The sequence below is a fragment of the Schistocerca serialis genome, chromosome 2, assembly GCF_023864345.2.
Source record: "Schistocerca serialis cubense isolate TAMUIC-IGC-003099 chromosome 2, iqSchSeri2.2, whole genome shotgun sequence".
Lineage (NCBI taxonomy): Eukaryota > Metazoa > Arthropoda > Insecta > Orthoptera > Acrididae > Schistocerca > Schistocerca serialis.
In genome coordinates, this window is record NC_064639.1 from 148,455,022 (window position 1) to 148,462,825 (window position 7,804).

Below are 7,804 nucleotides of genomic sequence, written 5' to 3' on the forward strand. Positions count from 1 at the left end.
TAACTATTGTAGATCATGATAATTAGTTCACGCATAAATTCAGCTCATTACTATGAAGTAATACACTTTCTGAGCGTCCTCGTACGTCGATCTCTGGTCGTAATGCAGATAAAAGAAACAGAAGTTCCCTTACCAATGGTAGTGAAAAATGGGAGATGTCAATCTTTGTGACAGATTTTTATCATATTTCAGATGCTACATTCGCACAGGAAAATGGCCAGTATGAATTTCTGATCGTTTTATAGACCACGTGATTGTCAGTTGTTGAGTGACACACCACAGATGGTGTCCAATCAGTCAAACAGATAAAGAAAAAAGACTGTCATTGACTGACTACGAAATAGATTTAGCCAAAGTTGTAATTAATTACAAATATGGCTTCCTAGTTACTAGGAGAAGAGGACATTTTTGTACAGCGAATTTCTCTGACAGCGAAGAAACAGATGATGTAGAAAATCTGAATAAATAGACAAGAAGAGCTCTTTTGTAACCAGTTGCAGGAATTAGGTTTGGCAATATTGACCACCTACCAGAATTTATTGACGCAGAGAATTTTTCAAAATGCAGGAAACGTAACTGCAATTTCAAGACAAATAAAATATACATTTTACTTAACAGAGCGAAGTTCAGTACGTTTTCACGATATGTGAGACTGGATGTCCACACACGTGGACTTTCATTTATACCTTAGTGAATCTTTAAAAAACATTTCTTCTGCATTTGTGTCATGCGTGTGAATTAGTTTGTTGCAAAATATGAAAATAAAAATTTCTTGAGAAGGAGTGAAGAGGTTAAATTCATCAAGTATTCTATAGTTCTATTTTATAGTTCTATTACGAATGCATGTGATGCTTAATGGGTAATTGTAGTGTTTTAAGGGCGCTTCCTCAACACTCCTGAACTCTATGTTGCTTCCCTGTTCCCTCTCCCCTCCGCTATTCCCTCCCTTTCGACGCCAGAACTTCTCCCTTCCTTTCTGCCAGTTCGCTGTCACGTCTCTGAAATGGCCTACAGACAATACAAGACTCGTTTCTCCACACCATTTGAGAGGACCCCTAATGGCAGTCTCCCGGAATTGCCACAGCTTACGCGCAGTTATCCTGAAGAAAGGACAAGTTGGCGGAATATTGGCGACCAGGACTCTAATCTGACAATGTGGGAAGCAGTTATGCTGGGAGACAAATATTGTATATTAAGTACCTGAATGTAGCATGCAATCAGAGGTTAAGTAATTGTCGCCAGCCGGAAGGAATGCCGTACTGAAATAAAACAGGGACAATTTCTGTGACGCAAAGAAAAGAACAGTCTCGTTGAAGGGCTCCCTGCACTGATGCTCATCGTCGAACCAGATGTTCAATTTAATAATAAGGTGTGGCATAACAAGGCTAAAATGAGGTAGCTGTTCAGTGCACGTACAGGTTTTTAATTTCTGAGATAAATGTTTAGGTCCATTTAGTATCAGACGAGTGTCAGGCAGAGTAACTAACGAAAACACCTAGGGCAGTTTCATAAAGGACAGTGAAAGAGGACGTAACGCCAAGGCATTTATTACAAGCTACTGAAAATAAATTTCCACGTCTACCTAAGTTCATTTGAAAAATACACCTTTGATCACTGCTTTAAAGAACAATATTCAAGTATTCTTCAATAGCTTTACTAGCACTTCATCTCATAAAACTGCATTCTCCACAGTCTTCAAAATATTAATGCTAAGTGCAATAACCCTGGTGCAAATGTCAACTTGTCAGTCCAGAATGATTCCAATGCAAAAGAGAGTAACATTTTCCACTTTTTCTGTAATAATTTCATTTGCTTATTTGTTAGTTTCTGCCTTCTAGGCCATTCTCAAGTGATTTTGTGGTTCTGTGCAAACCAGAATATATTGTATTACCTCCACGAATAGTAATGTAATATGTGAGTGTAAACTTATTTCAAATAGACTTTCCTGCAACAGAAAACTGTGCCTTCAGTATTGAAAGGACAGTCTCTTTAGATTTGTGTTTTCTGTTGGTGTTGATTTAAAAATGTTTTCTTGTGGTTTGATCACTTGACTGCTTGACATTTGTAAAGGTATTACATTAATGAAACAGCTAAGCATGGAATAAATGAAATAATAGTTTTAAATATTGTAAATGTATATTAAAATAGGGTATTTGAGGAAAATTAAAAAAATTAATTTTACTTCACCACATATTTCAATATCTACTTTCATTTTATTTTATTTCCCATGTTATTTCATTTCTTACCATTTTTTAACTTTCCTCAAATACTCCCATAAATTTACAATTATAGTATTTGAAATTATTATTCCATTTATTCCATGTGTAATTTTACTCTTTGACCAATATAATACTTTTATAAATGTCAACGAGTTAAGCTCTCAAACCAACAAGAAAGTTTTGTGAATCAATCCGAACAGAAAACACAAATTTAAAGACACTGTCATTACAGTGCTTACCGTATAGTTTTCTGTTGCAGGTAAATGTATTTCAAATAAGTTTACATTCACATTCTTACATTTCATTTCTGTTCACAGAGGTAATATAATATATTCTATTTTGGTCATAAGCGCAAAACCGCTTGATAATGGCCTGTAAGGTGGAAACTAGTGGTGAACTAATAAAATTATCGCAGCGAAAGTGGAAAATGCCAAGTGCTTGTAATAAATTGTTTGCTATGGTACCCGCTATGAAAGAAAAAAAGTGATTGCGAAACTATGGCTGACGATATTACAGCGTCATATATATCTTGATTTTTGAAAAACCAACGGATGGTGAGTGATGTCGAGCCTCTTGTTCTCAGATCAGACAACGCTTCTACTGCATTCTCCTTTTACAGTCTCCTGTGTTCTTCATTCCCCGGAACGCGAAGCTGGGTGGCGACTCGGACATTCTTTGTAGCACGAGTGCAAAAAATGTTTTATAAGTTGTTAGTATGAGGAGTTTTTCGACTTCCACTCAGCAATAGTTCAAGATCTCTCTTTTCCATTTCAAATTAATATTTTAGCGGGGAATAAAAACGTGTATTACTGGACCGTTATAATACTTTAGCATCCGTCTGCTAGGCCATGCCTGTGACGTGTCATCAAAAACACCTCGTAATACTGCCATCGATAGATTCGTGTACTTGCATTGTCCTGTATGAAATAAGCACCGGTCTATATGGTTGTTTCCAGAATGAGATTTTCACTCTGCAGCGGAGTGTGCGCTGATATGAAACTTCCTGGCAAATTAAAACTGTGTGCCCGACCGAGACTCGAACTCGGGACCTTTGCCTTTCGCGGGCAAAGGTCCCGAGTTCGAGTCTCGGTCGGGCACACAGTTTTAATTTGCCAGGAAGTTTCATATCAGCGCACACTCCGCTGCAGAGTGAAAATCTCATTCTGGAAACATCCCCCAGGCTGTGGCTAAGCCATGTCTCCGCTATATCCTTTCTTTCAGGAGTGCTAGTTCTGCAGGTTCGCAGGAGAGCTTCTGTAAAGTTCGGAAGGTAGGAGACGAGATACTGGCAGAAGTAAGGCTGTGAGTACCGGGCGTGAGTCGTGCTTCGGTAGCTCAGATGGTAGAGCACTTGCCCGCGAAAGGCAAAGGTCCCGAGTTCGAGTCTCGGTCGGGCACACAGTTTTAATCTGCCAGGAAGTTTTATATGGTTGTTGTCTGTTGTCCGAAAAAAAAAAAATTGCAATGTGTCGTCCACATATCCATGAGAAGTTATGGTTTTCTGGAAAGAGATCTGACATTATGTACAGGCCCTTGATTTTACGGAAGGGGGTTTTCAGAACTCCTTCATCGATTCTTCTGCGAATTTACACACGTAGATAATTACAGTGATGACTCTCAAGGAGGAATGAGCATTTCAGGATCAGCCACTCATCAGGCACAGACTGAAATAACCAGTGCCGCGTGGGGTAGCCGCTCGATCTAGGCGCCTTGTCAAGGCCCGTGCGACTCCTCCACGATGGAGGTTCTAGTCCTCCCTCGGGCATGGGTGTGTGTGTTGTCCCTAGTGCAAATTAGTTTAAGTTAGAAGTTAGGTTAAGTAGTGCGTAAACTTAGGGACAGATGACTTCCACAGTTTGGTCCCATACAACCTTACCACATATTTCCGATAACCAGTTGCAGTGCTGACGTTGAGCAACTGTACCTGAAATGATCAGTCGAGGCACTACTATTACTCCGTAGGGTTTCAGTTGAAATTAGTGTACAGCCTATGAGCAGATGCCACTGAAATGTCACATCTGCATAAAGTGCTAAATGGTGCATCGCTTTTTTCGGACTTCTTGATAAGACTGATCTTAATTCGTGTAAATCGTAAACGCCGAGTCCAAGGAACAGTCTGTAGCGTATGTGGTGATTGCAGCCTGCCTCCCCGCTTCACATTTCAAAGCGGTTGCGTCGTCTCTTAAATATCTGCTATTAGCGCTATGTACAATAATTTAGAGAGGCTCTGATAAGTATAAGGGGCGTTCAAAGAGCAACGAGCCGGAGGTATAATTACAGAAAGCAGTACCTGTATGTTAAAATATTGACCCTGGCTGTTGAGACACTTGTCCCATTGTGACTCAAGGCATGTGAACGGCTGTCTCATAAAATTCCCGGGGCTGCGATGTTAACCAGTTCCACACGTACAGCTAGACGTTGTCGTCCGAGGTGAATCGTTTGCCCCTCAGAGCCTTTTTAAGGGGACCAAAAATGGCGTAATCATAGGGAGAGAGGACCCTATCTGATTTTCTGTACGAGTGCCGCGACTGTGTTGGCCGTATGAGGCTTTGCATTGTCGTGGCGCAGAATGACCTCACGTGTGAGATTGCCTAGTCGTTTTGATTTGATCGCTTGACGAAGGGTGGTCAAGGTTTCAGAGGTACTCTGGGAATTCGCTGTTGTCCCTTACTTCAGGAAGTGAATCAGAAGGGGGCCATCTTTGTCAAAGAGGAACGTCAGCATAACCTTTCCTGCACTCGTGTGGATGGCCTTGGCTTTCTCTGGTGGTGGTGACCCTGGATGCTTCCACTGGAGACTTTGTCATTTTGATTCTGGTTGGAAGTGATGACACCATGAGTCATCTCAAGCCACCACTCGTGCCAGGAACGTATTCCCTTACCGAGCATAGCGCTGTAGATCAAGTCCATTCGACATGCTTCCTGGTGTGGTTGAAGACTGTGGGGCATCCGTTGGGCACACACTTTGCGCATGTGCAGTCGTTCCTTCATGATGGTGTGAACACTTCCGACGCTCAGTCAGACCATGGCGGCTGTGGCTTTCACTGTCACTCCGCGGTCCTGGGTAATGAGCGCATCCAACAGCTGGGCGAGATCATCGGTAATGCAGTATGGTGCTCCAGACCGAGCATCATCGGCTAATGACACCCGTCCTGCCTTGATGCTCTTGTGCCACGCCTTGACCCTTGGAAGGGACATTTGTGACATTGCTCGATGAATGTCCGTTCCTCCTACTCCTTCCGCTGTCAGAAAACGAGCAACACCTCCTTGCTCTTCTGTTGACGCCTCCATGTCACTGCAATGCGGCTGGCAGCGTTGGACGATTGATGCATGTTGCTGCTAGCTCTGTATAGTCACGTGACGTGCATGCATGCCCTCTAGCAACGGGCTCTGAACTTCCACTCTCTGGTCGGAACCACACCTCGTTACACACGCCAAGATATTACCCTCCTCTCACCGGTTTGCGCATTCCAGACTCGGGCTCGGTTTTTTTTTGCCCCGTATGGTGTTTTGTGTACAGCAATACGAGAATAAGTAATGAGCGATAGACGTTCATTTACTTGAGAAATGTCAGTGTAAATAGACTTATGTCACATAAAGATAGATATTTACATTTGTTCCTTATACATAACAAAATCAGGTGATCATACGAATGTCGTTCAGTAAATAAAGTGACACATTTTTTTTCTCAGAACTTACTTACTCTTAAGAGTTACAATTTGGTAACACTATTGATCAACATTTCTTTTACATGTACTCGTTTTCGTCATAGCCTCCATGACTTTCTACGGTCTTATGCCAGAGTGATGTAAGAGAGATTGTTTCCCGCTGTTAAAAGCTCTTGTCCTGTGCTCGTAGCTTTGTTTTGGCTGCATGAATGTCGTCTCATATGATAGTTGACACATTGGGAGACGACTGGATATGCCATGAAGATTGATTTAATTGCAAAGCTAATAAATTATATACATCGGATATTAGAATATAGTAATCAGTGTATGAGCATGATGAAATATGAAACAAGGAAATGGGTAACTCTTGCCCGAAATTAAATTAATTAAAAAAAGGTATAAAGTGACATGACATGAGAGGAACTGTTGCTTTGAATACACAGGGTGTGAAACTATTCTGAATAAAGTCCCTGTGCAAGAGTGATTTGCCTTAAAAACAGTTTGTGTGCCGATACATAATGCGAACAACTCTTGTGATGCCCCAATTGTGTGGGGTTCCAGAACAAATAATAGCCATCCGTGATAATGGACAACAACTCAAGTGCACCCGATATCAATCAGCAGAGAAACAGATTTTATTGTTGGCCTGCCAACAGCTGACGTTTTACTGATAGACGACTTTGTGTGTTATGTCCTTTTCAGATTCGATGAAAGTTTGTCTTACTGCCCAAGTCCGAACACCACACACCGCCTTATTCTAAGCTCGACCTATGTCTAGCACCTAAAGTGAGACCTGTCCCGTCCACGTTTGATAGTTTTACTTCTTAGCAGTTGATTGTTACAATGAGATTAGATACTCTTATTAGACGGTTCTTAGATGATGTGAGCAATTAAAGAAAAGTACACAAGTAAATTTGTACAGTTGGCAGTTAAGAGTAGGAGTAATGGAGTGGTACTCTTCGCATTTACTTGTGGTTTATGACTTAAACTATGGCATCTGTTACTGAGGAAGAGACTTAACTGGGGAGAATAGAGTGATATATAAAGATAGCTGTAGACCGAGAAGCATGCAGTAGATACACTTTTTATTTTTTATTTATTTGTTTCATTTTAGAGCGAAGAATCAGCTGGTAATAGAAATACGATGAGAGCGATGCTGATTTATCAGTGTTGCAGATAGTCGCCCATCATTTTATCAAAGCCCATTTCACCAGACACAATCATGTCACGTAAACATACAAATAGGTATGTCATACGAGTTCCTTAAAAAATGCGAACACATTCTATTACACAAAATCGAATTACATAAAGATAGTGAACAATTACTTGAGATAATCAGTCTAAAAAGTATACAAGTATGATTGCACCAGTACAATGAAACAAACAAATTTTTAAAATAAAATCAGACGCACACACACACACACACACACACACACACACACACACACACACACACACACGTGTGTGTGTGTGTGTGCATTGTGACTGTTCTTGGATCACTGTATTTGCCACATTCAGTTAATATGCTCGTACATACAATACCTTCAATGAGGCAGGAATCACAATTTGGAGGGGGCAATAATAAATGCCTCGTTTTATCAGTATTTCTTTTCTCGTGACTGCTGAGTTGAGAAATCTAAGATGGCTTGGAATCCATTCCTTCTTTCTTCAATTTGAGATTTAAAGAGTAATCAGAATACAGCGTATTTTACCCTGGAAACAGAAATAATGACAGAAAACGTGTCTTCTAGGACAGAAATTTCATCTCTAAAAACTTAATTAAAGATAGAGAATTTGTTTTTGTAAACGGAAATATCATCTTAGAAAACCTGCACGAAAGAGTTAAAAGCACTGTGTGACGTGCTCGAAAAGTGAAATGAATGAGCGTGGGCCTAAGATGCCTAGAGGATGGTCACTG